This window comes from Tamandua tetradactyla, chromosome 2 (genome assembly GCF_023851605.1).
Source record: "Tamandua tetradactyla isolate mTamTet1 chromosome 2, mTamTet1.pri, whole genome shotgun sequence".
Taxonomy (NCBI): domain Eukaryota; kingdom Metazoa; phylum Chordata; class Mammalia; order Pilosa; family Myrmecophagidae; genus Tamandua; species Tamandua tetradactyla.
In genome coordinates, this window is record NC_135328.1 from 47,654,921 (window position 1) to 47,674,871 (window position 19,951).

Genomic DNA, 19,951 nt, shown 5'->3' on the forward strand with positions numbered 1-19,951 from the left:
ACCTTATGAAGTTGATTGCTATATTTATCTTTATTTTACAGATAAGGAAACTGAAATCCAGAGAAGTTAAGTAACTTGTCCAAGATCACATGGTTAATAAGTGGCAAAGCTGGAATTTGAACCCAGGTTCTAAAACTTGTCTTTTCAGTTACTATACTATTCTGTAAGAACTGTGCTAAGGGCTTTACAAAACATACCTTAGGAAAGGTGAAGTTGCTTGTTCAAGATCAGGCAGTGTTTTGGTTTGCTAATGCTGCTGGAAATGCAGTATACCATAAATGGATTTGCTTTCATAAAGGGGATTTATTAAGTTACAATTTACAATTCTAAGGCCATGAAAAGGTCCAAATTAAGGCAGCAACAAAAGATACCTTCTCTTAAGAAAGGCTGATTGCATCTGGGATTTCTCTGTCATATGGGAAGGGCACACGGCAATGCCTGCTGTCCTTCTCTCCTGGCTTCTGGTTTCAAATGGCTTTCACAGCTTCTGTTTCCGTTGTCTATGGTCCTTCACTTAGCTTCTCCAGGGTAGACTCTGGGTTTCATCGTGTATCTTAGCATCTCCAAACGTCTGTGTCTCGGTTTCATTTCTCTGCTCTCTGTGTCAGCTGAGCTCTTTCTCTCTCCAGGAATTTAAGGACTCCAGCAAACTAATTAAGACCCACTTTAAATGGGCAGGGCCATAATTACCCGAGAAATAATTTAATCAGATGGTCTCGCCCACAATTGGGTGGGTCACATCTCCATGAAAACAACCTAATCAAAAGATCCCACCCACAATAGGTCTGTATCCACAGGACTGGATTAAATGAGCATGGCTTTTCTGGGGTATACAACAATTTCAAATCAGCACAGGGAGTTCCTCCCCCATTATTTATTTTTATTCCATATATTCTACTCATCTGTTGACAAGGTAGATAAAAGGAGCATCAGACACATGGTTTTCACAATCCCACAGTCACAGTGTGAAAGCTGTATCATTATACAATCATCCTCAAGAAACATGGCTACTGGAACACAGCTCTACACTTTCAGGCAGTTCCCTCCAGCCTCTCTATGACATCTTGACTAACAAGGTGATATCTACTTAATGTGTAAGAATAACCTCCAGGATAACCTCTCGACTCTGTTTGGAGTCTCTCAGCCATTGACACTTTGTCTCATTTCACTCTTCCCCCTTTTCGTCAAGAAGGTTTTCTCAATCCCTTGATGCTGAGTCTCAGCTCATTATAGAATTTCTGTCCCACATTTCCAGGAAGGTCCACACCCCTGGGAGTCATGTCCCACGTAGACAGGGGGAGGGTGGTGAGTTTGCTTGTTGTGTTGGCTGGAGAGAGAGGCCACATCTGAGCAACAAAAGAGGCTCTCTTGGGGGTGACTCTTAGGCCTAATTTTAAGTAGACTTGACCTATCCTTTGTGGGGTTGTTTCATATGAACAAACCCCAAGACTGGGGGCTCAGCCTATAGCTTTGGTTGTCCACACTGCTTGTGAGAATATCAAAAATTCAAGTTGGGGAAGTTGAATTTTCCTCTTTTCTCACCATTTCCCGAAGGGGACTTTGCAAATACTTTTTTATTCACTGTTCAAATCACTAGCACAGGGAGTTTTTAAGTGGAGGAAACATTTTCCAAACCAGAGCAGTCTGGTACTCAAGTCTTGGCTCTTCCCACTGCTCTGCATGGCTTTATCCATTTAAGTAAAGAGGATAGTAAAGATCTCTATCTCTCTTTAGTTAGATCTCTGTTTCAACAAGGAACAAATACATGTTCAAATGAGCAAATAAATGTACACACACACACATACATATAAATATACATATATTTTTTGGTGCATGGTCTGGGAATCGAACCCAGGTCTCCGCATGAAAGGCAGGCATTCTAACTACTGAACTACCCATGCAACCCATATATTTTGTTTATATATGGCAAATTTTTGAGTACTGAGCATGGTTTTTATGCTCAGTATTCAGCATCAAAAAACTTTATTTTTGATGTAGAGTCACTAAGGGAAAAGATAGGAGAGGCACTCCTTGAAGCATTGTGTAACTACCTTTAAGTAAATCAAATCATAAATTTATTACCTAAGGAACAACTGTTATGGGTTGAAGTTTGAACTCCCCCCTGGCACCCCTCTCCCCCAAAAAAACATATTGAAGTCCTTCCAGTACCTGTAAAGGTGACCTTATTTGGAAATAGTCTTTTGTAATGTAATCAAGTTAAGATGAGGTCATAATGCATTTAACACAGAGGGAAAACTCCATATGAAGACCAATGCAGAGGTTGGAGCTATACTGACACAAGATGAGAAAAGCCTGAGGCTACCAGTAGCTGGAGGAGGCAAGGAAGAACTCATCCCTAAAGACTTTGGAGGGGGCATGGCCCTACAAACAGTTTGATTTCAGACTCCTAGAACTGTGAGAGAATACATTCGTTGTTTCAAGTCACCCAGTTTGTGGTAATTTGTTATAGCAGCACTACAAAACAAATACACAAGTGAATTCTCCAAGTTAAATGGCCAAAAATAGGAGTAGTCAATCCATTTATGATGGAATACAACACAGCCACAAAAAAATTATACATAAGAAAAGTGTTTGGCTTGGAAATATTCTTCTGACACAATACTAAGTAAAAAGGATGATTCATTTATGGAAAAAATACTCATAGAAAAGAGATGGAAAGAATATATCCCAAACCAGTTATAGCAGTCAACCCTGAGTAGCAGGATTACATTCTTCCTTGGACTTTTCTGTATTTTTCCAAAACAAAAATCTCTTCCAAAATAAAAACAAACATCATATTAAAAGTTGATTTTTTCTGGTTACCATAGAATTCAGTACCCTTTCCCAACTTTTTAAACACAGGGAAGGCTCTGCCCTACCCACTACATGGTACATGACTCCCAGGGGTGTATATCTCCCTGGCAACGTGGGACAGAAATCCCGGGATGAGGTGGCACCTGGCATCAAGGGATTGAGAAAACCTTCTTGACCAAAAGGGGGAAGAGAGAAATGAGAAAAAATAAAGTGTCAACGGCTGAGAGATTTCTAACAGAGGTGAGAGGTTATCCTGTAGGTTATTCTTATGCATTATATAGATATCCCCTTTTAGTTTATGGTGTATTTGAGTGGCTAAAGGGAAGTACCTGAAACTGTAGAGCTGTGTTCCAGTAGCCTTGTTTCTTGAAGATGATTATATGAAGATATAAAGTTTACAATGCAGCTGTGGGATTGTGAAAACCTTGTGTCTGATGTTCCTTTTATCTATGGTATGGACAGATGAGCAAAAAATATGGCTAAAAAATAAACAAATAATAGGGGGAACAAAGGTTAAAATATATTGGGTAGATGGAAATACTAGTGGCCAATGAGAGGGAGGGGAAGGAGTATGGCGAGTATGAATTTTTTTTTCTGGAGTAATGCGAATGTTCTAAAAAATGATCATGGTGATGAATATACAACTATATGATGATATTGTGAGCCATTAGTTGTACACCATGTATGGAATATTTATACGTTAAGAATATTTGTGCTTGTATGTTGCTTTGTTAATTAAAAAACAAAATAAAACATGGGTAAGGGAATATGATGAATTCTGAAATTGATAATCATGAAAAGTGACCCAAAGATTGAAGAATACTTACATCTAGCAGCTCTTAAGCACCCAAGGGGCTGGGCTGCTGGAAACTGTGCCCATGAACTGCCTTATACCCCCACCTGGAGCCACTCTAAACAATAGTGCCCAACAGCTCCACCCTGCCACCTAGGGAAGGTAAGAAGAGAGCGTGGTGGCTGTCCCAGAATGGCCAGGGTCAGCCTTTTCCCTCAGAAACAAGGGAGGTCATTTGTCTCCTTTACCATCCCGTCTTCCCTAACCAGTTATCCACAGCCATCCATCATGACCTTTTCATGTTCCCACTTCTGACAGCTTCCAGATACAGTGAGTCAAATTTCACTGGAAGTAAACTATCACACCAACTGACAAAGGCAGAAAACATTGCCTGATTGCTGTCCTACATCAATGCCAGCATATAAATCCTTCCTTAACAAGACAGCTTAAAATAAACAAAAATGCTACTCTAATGTATATACAACTCTCTGGGGAATCTATTTGTTCGAGGCTTTAGAGTTATCACAAGGAAACGAAAAAATTTCCATGAAAGGATATTAGCACTGTATATCATCTTCACTAACACAGGGCCCTCCCTGTGCTAGGAAATTTTGTGTACACTGGCTCATTAAGAACTTGTCCATAAAACTCCTAGAAGAAAATGTAGGAAAGCATCTTCAAGACCTTGTGATAGGAAATGATTTCTTAGACTTTATACTCAGAGCACAAGCAATGAAAGAAAAAAATAGAAAAATGAGACTTTCTGAAAACTAAATATTCTTGTGCTTCAGAGGACTTTGTCAAGAAAGTTAAAAGGCAGCCTACACAATGGGAAAAATATTTGGAAACCACATATCCAATGAGTTTAATATCCAGAATATATAAAATCCTACAACTCAACAATAAGAATACAAACAACCTAATTTAAAAAGATGCAAAAGACTTAGACACTTTTCCAAAGAGGAAATACAAATGCCTTAAAAGCACATGAAAAGATGCTCAACATAACTAGCTATTAGAGAAATGTAATCAAAACCTCAATGAGCTATCATTTCATGTCCATTAGAATGGCCACTATTAAACAAAAAGGAAACTACAAGTGTTGGAGAGGATGTGGAGAAATAGGAACACTTATTCACTGCTGGTGGGAATGTAGAATGGTATAGCCACTATTGAAGGTGGTTCAGCTACAGAGAAAGCTACAGAGTTGCCCTAGAATCCAGCAATCCGGCTACTTGGTATATACTCAGAACTGAAATCAAGGACAGGTATAGACATTTGCACACAATGTTCATAGCAACATTATTCACAATTGCCAAAAGATGGAAACAGTCCAAGTGTCTTTCAACTGATGAATGGATAAACAAAATGTGGTGCATACATATGATAGAATATTATTCAGCATTGATAAGGGACGAAGGACTGATGCATACAACAACGTGGATGAACCTTGAGGACATTATGTTGTGTGAAATACATCTGGCACAAAAGGACAAATATTGCATGATTCACTACTACGAATTAATTATACCATGTAAACTCAGGGACATAGAATCTAGAATATAGGGTGCCAAGAAATAGAATGAGGCTAGAGATTGGGGAGAATTACTTAAGGTGTGCAGAATTTTTAACTAGATTGAATTTAAATGAGTGGAAATAGATAGAGGTGATGGTAGCACATTACTGTGAATACAACTGGCACTGAATTATGTGGGATTGTAGTTGAAAGGGGAAGTTTAGGGTCATGTATGTCACTAGAAGGAAAGCCAGATGATAAAACATGGGACTATGAACCCTGTTGTGGACGAGGACTGTGGTTAATAGTACAAATATAAGACTGTTCTTTCATGAATTAGAACAAATTTACATCATTATTACAAGGTGTTAATAATAGAGTGGTATATGGAAAAAATATACACTAATGCAAACTGTGAATTATAGTTAATAGTAATATTTTAAGATTCTTTCATTAACTGTAACAAAGGTACCAAACCAATGCTAAGGGTCAATAAGAGGGGGGTTTGAGGGGAATGGGGGTTTTCTTTTTGGAACAATGAAAAATTTCTAAAATTGTTTATGAGAATGAATGCACAACTCTGTGACTATATTGTCAGCCACTGATTGTACACTTGGGATGTATTATATGGTTTGTGAATGTATCTCAATAAACTGCTTTTTAAAAAAAAAGAACTTACAACACCTTGATCAGGAAGGTATTATTAGTCTATTTTATATTTAAAGGCAGCAGTGCAGAGAGGGATGGGGTTTTGGAGTCAGAATACTGAGTTCAAGTCTCAGATGTTACTGCCTAGCCATGTGACTCTGTACAAGTTACTATAAAATGAAGATGATAATATTATCTATCTAAGGGGTTGTGGTAAAGATTAAGGCATGTCAAGTGCTTGGGATAGTGCCTAACACATAGCTACTGACTATTAACTACTACTTCTTTTTTAATTAAAAAAAAATTTTTTTTAAATGTAACAACATATAAACACGAACATTCTTACCATATGATCATTCCATTCTTGGTGTATAATCACTAACTCACAATATCATCACATAGTTGTATATTCATCACCATGATCATTTCTTAGTACATTTGCATCAATTCAGAAAAAGAAATAAAAAGAAAAACACTCATACATATCATACTCCTTACCCCTCCCTCTCACTGACTGCTAGTATTTCCATCTACCCAATATATTTTAGCCTTTGTTTTCCTTATTTTCTTCTATACCCCTTATCACTCCCTTCCGTTGATCACTAGTACTTCAATCTACTAAACTTATTTTAACATTTGTTCTCCCTATTATTTATTTTTAATCCATATTTTTCACATCTGTCCATACCGTAGATAAAAGGAACATCAAGACACAGGTTTTCACAATCACAGTCACATTGTGAAAGCTATCTCATTATACAATCATCTTCAAGAAACATGGCTACTGGAATACAACTCTACATTTTCAGGCACCTCCCCCCAGCCTCACCAATATACCTTAACTAAAAAGGTGATATCTATATAATATGTAATAATAACCTCCAGGATAACCTCTCGACTCTGTTTAATATCTCTCAGCCATTGACACTTTATTTTGTCTCATTTCACTCTTCCTCCTTTTGGTTGAAAAAGTTTTCTCAATCCCTTAATGCTGAGTCCCAGCTCATTCTAGGATTTCTGTCCCATGTTGCCAGGAAGGTCCATACCCCTGGGAGTCATGTCCCGTGTAGACAGGGGAAGGGTGGTGAGTTTGCTTGTTGTGTTGGTTGGAGAGAGAGGCCACATCTGAGCAACAAAAGAGGTTCTCTTGGGGGTGACTCTTAGGCCTAATTTTTTAAAATTTATTATTTTACATTTGTGCTACGGAACTCCCACTGTATAAGATCTCCAGGCCATTAATTAGGAGAGCTTGATATTCTTTTCATGTAATATTTTATTTCCTGACCTCTCTAAAACATTCCAAAATTCATAATAGCCAATGGAACTTTTCATGCTAAAGTGATGCTCAACATGATAAATCTCTAACAAAAAATATTTTAAAGTATAGTACCTTCATTTTACTCTTGAGGAGCCAACATGTGAAGAATATATTTAGGTGATAAAACTCAGGTTACAAATACAAGATAAATATCAACTAATATATTTCTGGTTTACTGGAAAACGTAACAGTTTTGACAGTCATGTTTAACACTTGGTTAAGAAGAGAAATCGGGCAAGTGTGTCACAGAGGTATGCAAAGATTGAACATTTCAAATAATCCTTAACCCTTATGAGAAATTATAGATAGGATATGTGTAGTAAATATTTCTGTAAATGGTGATTTGCCATTAGTGACCAAGATTCAGTTAATGCGTTCAAAGTAACTGCAGTTATTTTTGATCACTAAAAACTGGATTCAAATAAGTTTTAATTCTGGGCGGGCCACGGTGGCTCAGCAGGTAAGAATGCTTGCCTGCCAAGCCCAAGGACCCGGGTTCAATTCCCGGTGCCTGCCCATGTTAAAAAAAATAAAATAAAATAAATAAAAATAAAAAGTTTTAATTCAGTCTGCTAAGGATACTACTAATACCTAACATTCAAAAATACAGTTTAAATCTGGAAAGTTTAAGGTAAAGAAACACTTGTAATTCATAACTACCTTTAGATTTAATTGAAACTACACTACTATACTTCATTAGGTGTACTATTATGCATAGTTAATTCCAGTTACCATGTTATATATTCCTGGTCATTAACGGCACACATTTTATGGTCCAAAGGAATTAATCTAGTAAAAATGGATACATTTAATTTTCTTTTAAGGACAGATGAAGTAAATTGAAGGAAGACTGGCTTCTCTTGATATCTTTTTTCAAATTACAGATACAAATTTACCAAAGAAATAATTACATACTTTTTTTAATGTGCTGGTTTGAAACTGTTATGTGCCCCAGAAAAGCCATGTTCTTCTAATCCAGTCTCGTGGAGGAAGACCTATTGTTGGGTAGGACTTTTCTTTTCTATGTAATGTCGTTATTACAGGCAATATTGGTCCATACACTATACAATACCAACAGTACAAGTTTAATCTTTCAAATCATCATTTCAACAGCAAAAGACTAAGAAATAATTTGAATCAACTGATTTTTTAAAAAAATTCCCAATGCACATTTCTGCAGTTGGGTAGGACATTTTGATTAGGTTGTTTCCATGGAGATGTATGTGATCCCTTTCATTCAAGGTGTGTCTTACTCTACTTACTGGAGTCTGTTAAGAGGGAAACATTTTGGAGAGAACATAGACATTTGGAGATGCAGAAGAAAAATGCCCCAGAAGACGCCAGAAGCTGAGAGAGCCATTTGAAACCAGAAGCAGGGACAGAAAGCCCAGCAGAGGCCACCATGTGCCTTCCAACATGACCGAGAAACCCTGGATGCAATCAGCCTTTCTTGAGTGAAGGTACAGTCTTGCTGATGTCTTAATTTGGACAGTTTCATGGCCTGAGAACTGTAAATGTGTAACCTAATAAATCCGTTTTGTGAAAGCCAATCCATTTCTGGTATACTGTATTTCAGTTGCATTAGCAAACCGAAACACCTAACATCAAATAATCTGAAAAAGATTCTAAGATAGATGCATTCCATGCTCAATTTTTAAAAATAAACAGATGGCTTTCTAACTGAGCGGATTTACATTCCTAGCTCTCTAAAGTAAACATTAAAAAACAAAGTACAAAAATGGTCTCTTGGCTTTTGAACATTCCACTTAGTTACATAAAGTATTTTCTGTCCCAACACTTCCTCAAATTCAACATGACAAACAGTCTTCATTTTGAAACATTCGGTCAGTTCCATGGCAACTGTGGGATTCCTTGATTACCAGAAGTCGCATTACTTGACTGTAGAATTTCTTAATCTACTTTACATCTTGAGCTTGGTTTGTTCTATACACCAAACAAATCAAATTACGTTACTTTATACACAGACTCCCATCAGAATGCCTATACTTGAGAACCACACCTGTCTTCATAGAGTCTGTAAGGTTGGGTTCTGCGGCATAGTGGGTTCAGAGTGGAAAGGCAGGGGGAAGGGAGGCAAAGCCATGGGACTGGAGGCTGTGAGAGCCAGTATATCTACCTACATAACTTCTGTTGCTGCAGGACTCTTGAGTCTGGAGAGCTTGAAATTGCCAGCACATTCCCACTGTTGTTATCCTGGGCAAAGTCACATCCCCCTTTGTGAGTCTAATTTTCCTCCCTTGTAACTTGGGGTAACAACAGTACCAACCCAAGGAGTGTCATTAGGATGCAATGGCATAGTGCCATTAGAAAGAGCACAGTGCATGGCACATAATTAGACCTCAATCAATAATTACTAAAATTGCTATTAAAGATGAACTCAGAAAGGTGAAATTATGTACTTCCTCAGGGTGAATCAAGTTAGTAAACTGTAGAGCTGGGGTTGAAGGCCAGATCTATCTAAGTCTAGGTCCTGTTCTGACCCTGCCAGCTGTTTCCTAGTGTCCCAGAGGAGAATACTCCACTCTTAAAAGGCACATCCTCCCATAAGGCATACATGCAATACCCCTCTAGGAAACTAAAGCACCACTATGGCAAAAATTAGGGCATTTAACAATCTATGCTTTGGTGTACTTCCTGTTCATTTGTTCAAACAGGAGCTGCAGTTCATTCATCAATTTCCTACAACTCTGATTCTAAGACTATAAAAGCGCTGCTATTGCTAAATCCTGGAGTAGCTTTTTATACAATTCTACAATCCTCTTGTCTTCAGGTTACTGAGAACCTATGAAAGCCTGGAAAAGCCCTCGGGAGTGTCAATGAACAACTCTTTGCCAGAGTGGATTTTGCTGAATATATACAGCCAATCGATAGCATCTATGGAGCAGAAAGAAAAGTCTTTGAAACTTGTCTGAATTTACACACATGATCAAACACAAGGGCTGCTCAGGCTTAATGAGACCTCAGAGATCACCTAGTCTGGGGCTTTCATTCTCCATATGAAGAAATTGAGTCTCAGGGTGGGAACATGACTTGTCTAATATCAGCCATTAATGACAGATCTGTAACCGTAATTCACATCCCCTCACTATCAAGCCAGAGCTTAAACAGACCAGTTCTTCTGGCTTGTTTTATGTTTATATAGCAGATGTATTCACACACTGATTAAATGCATAACAGTATACAAAAACACTGCTTCCTGCAATATCTTAGGGATTTAAAATAGATGACAAAACCATATTTGGTGTCACAACTAAAATGAAACTTAGCAGAGGCCTAGTTTCTTGAGATTAAGTGGGGCACTGGGCTCCAGGATTGCTGCTTCCATTCAAGGGGCTAACCATCTACAACTGTTTGGGAACCACAGCTAAAAGCTGCCAATTCCAATATGTGGGCAGTAACAGACTCAGTAATAGGTCTGAGTGTACCCAACTAGAACCTCATCTTTGGAATGCAAACTAAAGGATGGCCTGAAGAGGAATGAGATCATGAATGAAAACCAGCGCTCATCACAGTGCTTAGTATAAGGCTGGAGGCTCAATACATGAGAGCTGTGACTGTTAGAATCTCAGTAATACTTGCCTTTGGGTGAGGTCTAAGTTCTTTTAAGTAGGGAAGGTATAGGGAGGTCATAGGGAAGTTAGATTCCTAATAAACTAAATACTATCTCAGTAAATAGATGCCTCAGGGGTGCTTACAATGACAGTTAGAAGGCAGTAATGCTGTCTACTAAGAGAATTCATAATGTTTGCAGAGTGTGGAAAAAATTAGATCTTCCTGATGTTTAGGCCTTGGCACACTGTTGGAGCTCAAGTGCCAAGGATGAGAAAGTGATAAGAATACAGAACCTGGGAGGAACTCATAAATTGTACTCCCATTAATTCCATTATATCAGTGGTTTTCAACTTTTATTCTTTTCCAGCCATCTGAGGAATGTGTCATTAATACTAGGCAGGAATTCTCAAAAAGGTGAATCTGGCAGTAGGGAATTAGAAGGTGGTATATAAGAAGAAAAAGCTGCTAGAGTTTCTGATATTCCCAGCCTGGGGATTCCTCCCTCAACCCAATCATTATATGAAACATTAATGTGGTAAAGGAATTATCTGGAGGCAGCCCTGATAGTAAATATTTGTCCTGCTATCTCACAATTTCATTTTTTGTTCAATTTTTGCTCAATTTTTGTTCAGAAAATGTCACAATAGGGACAAAACAATCACTTCATACCAGAATTGCCATCCTCAAATTGCTGAGTGGACCCGGGGATTTTCAAGTTAAATGTGATGCATGTCTCCTCATGATCATTTCTGCCTCTGAATGCAGGTTATATCTCACTATTAAATAAGAAAATGAAATAGAAAGGTGGAAGGAATATCAATCTACTTTCTAAGAACATGCATTCCCAGATCATGTAATTACTAGAACTATACTCTACAAAAACCCTATTGAAAAATAACAGGTGCAAATATTTTATTTATACACTATACAGAACTACTTTTACTGTCAGAGTGAGCCTGAGACATCATATGGTACAAGCCACAGCTGCTTGCTTGTGTAAGCAAGCAAGTAAGTCTTGTGTTGTCAATTTTTCTTAACTTTGCGAACTGCGTATTAAAAAATAATGCTGGGTGGTGTGATAATGGCTCAGTGGCAGACTTCTCGCCTGCCATGCTGGAGACCCAGGTTCAATTCCCAGTGCCTGCCCATGACCCTCCCACCAAAATAAATAAATAAATAATGCTGTAATAAAGTCTTCCTTCAAGTGCTTGCTTGTACTTGCTGATTAAATAACAATTGCAAAGTAAAAGCAGAGAAGACAATAGGTGGCAAATGTGCTGCCTCTCCTCATGCCCAGGCCTAGAGCAGATTTTTTTTTTTTTTTATTAATTAAAAAAAGAATTAACAAAACAATTAGAAATCATTCCAATCTACATGTACAATCAGTAATTCTTAATAACATCACATAGTTGCATATTCATCATTTCTTAGTACATTTGCATCGATTTAGAAAAAGAAATAAAAAGACAACAGAATAAGAATTAAAACAATAATAGAAAGAAAAAAAAACAAAAAAAACAAAAACAAAAAACCTATACCTCACATGCAGCTTCATTCAGTGTTTTAACATAATTGCATTACAATTGGGTAGTATTGTGCTGTCCATTTCTGAGTTTTTATATCCAGTCCCGTTGTACAGTCTGTATCCCTTCATCTCCAATTATCCCTTCTCTTTTTTTTTTTTTTTTAATTAACGGAAAAAAAGAAATTAACCCAACATTTAGAGATCATACCATTCTACACATGCAATCATTAATTCTTAACATCATCACATAGATGCATGATCATCATTTCTTAGTACATTTGCATTGGTTTAGAAGAACTAGCAACATAACCGAAAAAGATATAGAATGTTAATATAGAGAAAAAAATAAAAGTAATAATAGTAAAATCAAAACAAAACAAAACAAAACAAAACAAAAACCTATAGCTCAGATGCAGCTTCATTCAGTGTTTTAACATAATTACTTTACAATTAGGTATTATTGTGCTGTCCATTTTTGAGTTTTTGTATCTAGTCCTGTTGCACAGTCTGTATCCCTTCAGCTTCAATTACCCATTGTCTTACCCTGTTTCTAACTCCTGCTGAACTCTGTTACCAATGACATATTTCAAGTTTATTCTCGAATGTCCGTTCACATCAGTGGGACCATACAGTATTTGTCCTTTAGTTTTTGGCTGGATTCACTCAGCATAATATTCTCTAGGTCCATCCATGTTATTACATGGTTCATAAGTTTATCTTGTCTTAAAGCTGCATAATATTCCATCGTATGTATATACCACAGTTTGTTTAGCCACTCTTCTGTTGATGGAGATTTTAGCTGTTTCCATCTCTTTGCAATTGTAAATAATGCTGCTATAAACATTGGTGTGCAAATGTCCGTTTGTGTCTTTGCCCTTAAGTCCTTTGAGTAGATACCTAGCAATGGTATTGCTGGGTCGTATGGCAATTCTATATTCAGCTTTTTGAGGAACCGCCAAACTGCCTTCCACAGTGGTTGCACCCTTTGACATTCCCACCAACAGTGGATAAGTGTGCCTCTTTCTCCGCATCCTCTCCAGCACTTGTCATTTTCTGTTTTGTTGATAATGGCCATTCTGGTGGGTGTGAGATGATATCTCATTGTGGTTTTGATTTGCATTTCTCTAATGGCCAGGGACATTGAGCATCTCTTCATGTGCCTCTTGGCCATCCGTATTTCCTCTTCTGAGAGGTGTCTGTTCAAGTCTTTTTCCCATTTTGTAATTGGGTTGGCTGTCTTTTTGTTGTTGAGATGAACAATCTCTTTATAAATTCTGGATACTAGACCTTTATCTGATATATCATTTCCAAATATTGTCTCCCATTGTGAAGGCTGTCTTTCTACTTTCTTGATGAAGTTCTTTGATGCACAAAAGTGTTTAATTTTGAGGAGTTCCCATTTATTTATTTCCTTCTTCAGTGCTCTTGCTTTAGGTTTAAGGTCCATAAAACCGCCTCCAGTTGTAAGATCCATAAGATATCTCCCAACATTTTCCTCTAACTGTTTTATGGTCTTAGACCTAATGTTTAGATCTTTGATCCATTTTGAGTTAACTTTTGTATAGGGTGTGAGAGATGGGTCTTCTTTCATTCTTTTGCATATGGATATCCAGTTCTCTAGGCACCATTTATTGAAGAGACTGCTCTGTCCCAGGTGAGTTGGCTTGACTGCCTTATCAAAGATCAAATGTCCATAGATGAGAGGGTCTATATCTGAGCACTCTATTCGATTCCATTGGTCGATATATCTATCTTTATGCCAATACCATGCTGTTTTGACCACTGTGGCGTCATAATATGCCTTAAAGTCAGGCAGCGCGAGACCTCCAGCTTCGTTTTTTTTCCTCAAGATGTTTTTAGCAATTCGGGGCACCCTGCCCTTCCAGATAAATTTGCTTATTGGTTTTTCTATTTCTGAAAAATAAGTTGTTGGGATTTTGATTGGTATTGCATTGAATCTGTAAATCAATTTAGGTAGGATTGACATCTTAACTATATTTAGTCTTCCAATCCATGAACACGGTATGCCCTTCCATCTATTTAGGTCTTCTGTGATTTCTTTTAGCAGTTTTTTGTAGTTTTCTTTATATAGGTTTTTTGTCTCTTTAGTTAAATTTATTCCTAGGTATTTTATTCTTTTAGTTACAATTGTAAATGGGATTCGTTTCTTGACTTCCCCCTCAGCTTGTTCATTACTAGTGTATAGAAATGCTACAGATTTTTGAATGTTGATCTTGTAACCTGCTACTTTGCTGTACTCATTTATTAGCTCTAGTAGTTTTGTTGTGGATTTTTCCGGGTTTTCGACGTATAGTATCATATCGTCTGCAAACAGTGATAGTTTTACTTCTTCCTTTCCAATTTTGATGCCTTGTATTTCTTTTTCTTGTCTAATTGCTCTGGCTAGAACCTCCAACACAATGTTGAATAATAGTGGTGATAGTGGACATCCTTGTCTTGTTCCTGATCTTAGGGGGAAAGTTTTCAATTTTTCCCCATTGAGGATGATATTAGCTGTGGGTTTTTCATATATTCCCTCTATCATTTTAAGGAAGTTCCCTTGTATTCCTATCTTTTGAAGTGTTTTCAACAGAAAAGGATGTTGAATCTTGTCGAATGCCTTCTCTGCATCAATTGAGATGATCATGTGATTTTTCTGCTTTGATTTGTTGATATGGTGTATTACATTAATTGATTTTCTTAGAGCAGATATTTTTAATCAATTACAGGTTTTCTTTATGCTGCCCGCAGATGTACTTTGAGATGCTGTCTCAACATAAGTTTTGAGTAATCACCATAACTTGATTGGAGTAGGTTTATGTGATAAAACCTCTTTGCCTTCTCTAAGATAAAATATGTGATACTGTACTATCTTGATATTTTTGATAATTACCATAATTAAAAGTATTATGATTGTACATATTAGATTGTTTCAGTAAAGAGATAATAGTGGTAACCATGGAAGCTTTTGGTAGAGTTCATTTTCTAATGTATACTTTCAGTATATATCCTATACAGAATTATATTAGGTTACATATGAATTATGATATAGATGGAATTCGTGGTATATTATGCTTTCAGTAAAATATCCCTTTAGTGACATGGAGACAGACTATACTGACAATTTAGAAGTTAGTATATGTGGCACAACTATCAAAATACTTCTTAGCCTGACCCAAGTTAGTAAAATAAGCCTTAGGCAAAGAAATAAGGACTAAGAAAGTCCTCTGAATAACAGGAGGTTTCATTTCCCAAATATCACAATTAAAGGGAGATTCTAAACTAGCAGATCTGGGATGAGGCCACCAACTTGGAGACTGTGAAATGTGGTCAAGGTTGGAATACTGCTTTATGGCTTATATACATGTGAGGTTTTACTATGGTGCTGTCCTGGCCTTTTCTGCAGGTCCCTTGGCTGATGTTTCATAGTTTAGCTTCTGCTAGCTAGCCGACAAATACTTATTTAACAGTATACTGTGGGTTTCTTAGGTCATGGCTGGCATATAGCCAAATTTAACTCAATTGAAACTTTTAGTTTCTACTTTTTTCAAACCAACCCCAACTGACTGGTAGGGACTGCTCATAGGATTGTGTTAGAAAGGATTCTGAGATCAGGTCTAGGCCGAGCGGGAAGATGGTCAGTGATAGATTAACAATGTCTAACAGGGAATGGGGAAGAGGGTAAGCACACATGATATACTTACATAGGATCTCCAAATGCTAGGGTAGGGAGGAGATTGAGAGATGTGCAGAATTTTTGGAATTGGCCAACTAGAAGTAATCACTTCTTTTGTAAAGGCAAGTTATTAATGACTGAGGCATCTGTGAAATGACGGAAAGTATGGGATTGGGTTAGATTCCAGTTCTGTTCCTGGGAATGGATATCCTACTGTATATCCCAATGACTGAGGGGCAAGGAGAAGGAATTAATATTTGTTAAGTATTTATTAAGCACTAAGTAAACATTAAATGCTTTAAATACATCACAATTAACTCTTTCATTAATTCTTCCAAACTTCAGTGTTCTCAGTCATAAAACAAGAAAAAATAGTGCTATGTAGAGTAAGTAAGTTAATAAAGGTGAAAGTTCTGTAAATTGTTATAGAACTACAGAGGATTGGCATAGTAATGATTTACACTCAGGGCATAATATAGTAGTTAAGGCGCTCAACAGTCTCAGAAAGTCCTGGGCTTTGATCCCAGCTTCACTACTTTCCTTCTTAAATCCCATTTCTAGTTAATAATAGTGCTATGATTACAAGAAACAATACATGTAAAGGAAGTCATCAGCAGAGTCCCTGGTACAAAGTAAACAATAAATGATAACTTTTAAAAAATTATAATTATTTTTATTAATATTATTTAAACAGATCAGATCTTTGTCATAGATCTCAATTGAAATAACTAAAGTTTTCAATCATAGAAAAGTCTGGTAGAAAATGGTTTTAAATTTGGGTCTTAGAGACAAAAGCTTGAGTCTCCCATCCCCTAACTTTCTTAGAAACAAACAGCAGAGGACAAAATTGGAACACTGGCCTCTGCTACACCATCAAAAGACATGCAGGTGTAAAGCCATTGCAGAGCTCGGGGATTCCAAACCGCAAAGGTAACCACTCTTATGCATCACTAACTCTGAGTGGACAGGTAATTTTCTGTAGAATCAGCAGGGCTGCCTGGTAAATGCCACACACACACAATTCCCACTTAGAAGAACTTGCCACAGGGGGCAAGTGAAATCTCTGCTTCTGACTGACAAAGGATGGACAGGTGGAGGAGACCATCCATCAGTGTCAGGAAAGATCTGAAGCACCTGGCTAGTCAGTTGAAATAAATTATTTACTGGTCTCAGAATCCAGCTGCTCACTTGAATGTTCATAAAGGGTGTGCTGTTTACTGCCCTGCACTGTGTGGTAGATTCAATTTCAGACGGAAAGAATTTCTGGATGATGCATGCAGAGTTTTTGTTTTGTTTTTGATTGCTGTCATTAGAATGAAGGGGCATTGTCACCTGCTTTACAAGGAGGTAGGAAGGGTCTGAAGCTACTTACCTCATTTCCTCTAAGTGCAAAGGGAAGACGAGCATGGACTACTCATGAGCAGTTTATCTGATTGTCACAAGTTCCTTAAGACAAATCAATGAAGTTTCTACTTATAATGCTAAAGACTGAACTTGGATTCATTTATAAAGCAAACATTCCAAAAATATCTGACTGTTTTAGAAGTTCCTTAGAGTTGTACCAGAGGATATTGTGGGTACCAATGGAAGCACTCCAGAGATAACTAAGATCTTGCTGCCAGTTGCTCCACCTCAGAGAAACTTTGCTCTAGGAAGAGAAACTTGCATCCTTGTCATCATCTATTTCTTTCTGACAAGTCTCTATTGTGGGTACTGAGTGATCTGGTTAAATACTTTCAAGAAGGTGGACCAAGAGAGAAAGGAATGGGCGAAATAAATAATGACAATAAGAACTATACTAACATGAGCTACCATTTAGAATGCAGTGTCTATGGGTCAGATGGGTTTCAAACAATTTTGAAAGATAAACATTATAATTCCCAATTTATAAATGACAAAAACTAAGATTTGAAAAGGGAAGGGGTTTGTCCCAAGTGACACTGCAGGTAAGTGGTAAAGCTGGGATTTGACCCCAATCCTGCCTGTTTCCAGAGCTTGGACTCTTTCTACAGGCCCTTTTGTGAACTTTTTCTTTTTGAATGAATGTGCAAGTCTGAATTTGATGGATTAAAGTTTAACTTTTTAAATGTCTTTGAAAAAAAGGGAAAAGTACATGATCTGGGTTATTTTCCCAAGGCGTTTTCACCTCTGGCAAATAAGCAGTGATGGATTTGCTGATTATGCTCACCGGGGAAAATCCCTGTCTTGAACCTTTGACTTGCTTAGTGTCCAGCCACTTACTGGGTTTCTTAAAATTAGGCCTGCTCAGAAAATGCAGACCCTTTGTGTTAATGGGAAAAGCAAACTATATGTTTGTATAGCATTATTATTTTAGGAGACTTTTTAACTGAAGATAATATACACACAGAAAATCCACAAATCATGTAAGAATACAGATAATTTGATGAATTTTCCACTGAGTCTGGTACATGTATCCAGTACCCAGATGAAGAAAAACAACATAGATCAAGAAAAGCCTCCTGGAGGGTCTCCTTCAGCCACTAGTGCTACCTACCCCCTGGATAAGCTATCTTTATTTCTTACACAACAGATAATTTTTGCCTCTTTTTGAATATTACATGAATAGAATCATACAATATAGATTTTTTGGGGGGGGAGTGGGTTCTGGTTTCTTTTCTTTTTTAACTTTTTTATTATATAGTATAACATATATACAAAGCAAAGAAGTAAAAAAGCAATAGTTTTCAAAGCACTCTTCCAACCAGAGGTTACGTGTAATACAGATCCCAGAGTTTGTCATGGGCTACCATATAATCCTCTCATATTTTTCCTTCTAGTTGCTCCAGAATATAGGAGATTAGAGGGCTTAAATATTCTTTTATCATCACATCAACTTTTTTTCCTTCTTTTTTGGTAAAAAATAACATATATACAAAAAAGCTATAAATTTCAAAGCCCAGCACCACAATTAGTTGTAGAACATATTTCAGAGTTTGACATGGGTTACAATTTCACAATTTTAGGTTTTTACTTTTAGCTGCTCTAAAATACTGGAGACTAAAAGAGATATCAATGTAATGATTCAGCATTCACATTCATGTGTTAAATTCTATCTTCTATGTATAACTCCACCATCACCTTTGATCTTTCCATACCTGTCTTTAGGGTTGTTTGCGCTATGGCAATCCTAAATGTTTTATATTGGAAGGGTCTGTCACTAATATGGGGTAGGGAGATGGAACTATCTGATGTTCTGGAGAGGCTGGGCTATGTTTCAGGACTTACTGGACCAGGGACCCATCTGGAGGTAATAGGTTTCTGGAAAGTTACTCTAGTGCATGGAACCCTTGTAGAATCTTACATATTACCCTAGGTGTTCTTTAGGATTAGCTGGAATGGTCCTGGTTGGGGGTTGGCAGGTTATGGTAAGTAGCAAGGTCTACCTGAAGCTTGTGTAAGAGCAACCTTCAGAGTAGCCTCTCGACTCTATTTGAACTCTTTCTGCCACTGATACTTCATTAATTACACTTCTTTTCCCCCATTTGGTCAGAATGGAATTGTTGATCCCACGGTGCCAGGTCTGGAATCATCCCTGGGACTCATCTCCCACGTCGCCAGGGAGACTTTCACCCCTGGATGTCATGTCCCACGTAGGGGGGAACCTGGTTTCTTGTTGAGCAGCCTTATTATTTTTATTTATGAGAGATATGAGGGAAAGCATCCCTAGGAATAACACCATTGAACAATTTTATATTTTAAGAATCAATATTAAAGAAGCAATTTTTACTATTTTATTTGTCTATTGTGCTTTGTTAGAGGAGAGGAAAGGAAGTGCATGCTAATTTATCACTTAGTCTGCTGGAAGCAACGATATCTTAGCAGCTAACATTCTGAGCACTTGTGCCAGGTGCCTAAGTATTCTCATGTATTGTGACATTTCATCCTTATAGTTAGCTTATGTATGATATAGGGACTATTAATATCTTCATTTTACAGATGAGGAAACTGAGGCTCTCTCTGACTCATTTGCCATGGTAAAAGAACTAGTAAATGAGTCAATGTTTGAACCCAGGATTCTAGCTCCTTACTCTATTCTCTAAGCGCTTCACTGTACTGCCTCTCCACTA

The 19,951-nt window shown here is 37.4% G+C and overlaps 1 protein-coding gene across 11 annotated transcripts in view; it reads right to left on the reverse strand.

Annotated features, from left to right (window-relative positions):
* The window catches only part of MAPKAP1 (MAPK associated protein 1), a 353,385-nt gene that overhangs the window by 39,320 nt on the left and 294,114 nt on the right, over positions 1–19,951 (reverse strand). Inside the window, exon 10 of one of the 11 annotated variants that reach the window (XR_013169319.1) lies at positions 15,892–16,009. The exons of the other annotated variants lie outside the window; for them this stretch is intronic. The gene's annotated coding sequence lies outside the window, so the exon portion shown is untranslated. The remainder of the gene's footprint in view (positions 1–15,891; positions 16,010–19,951) is intronic. 11 annotated transcript variants of the gene reach the window in all.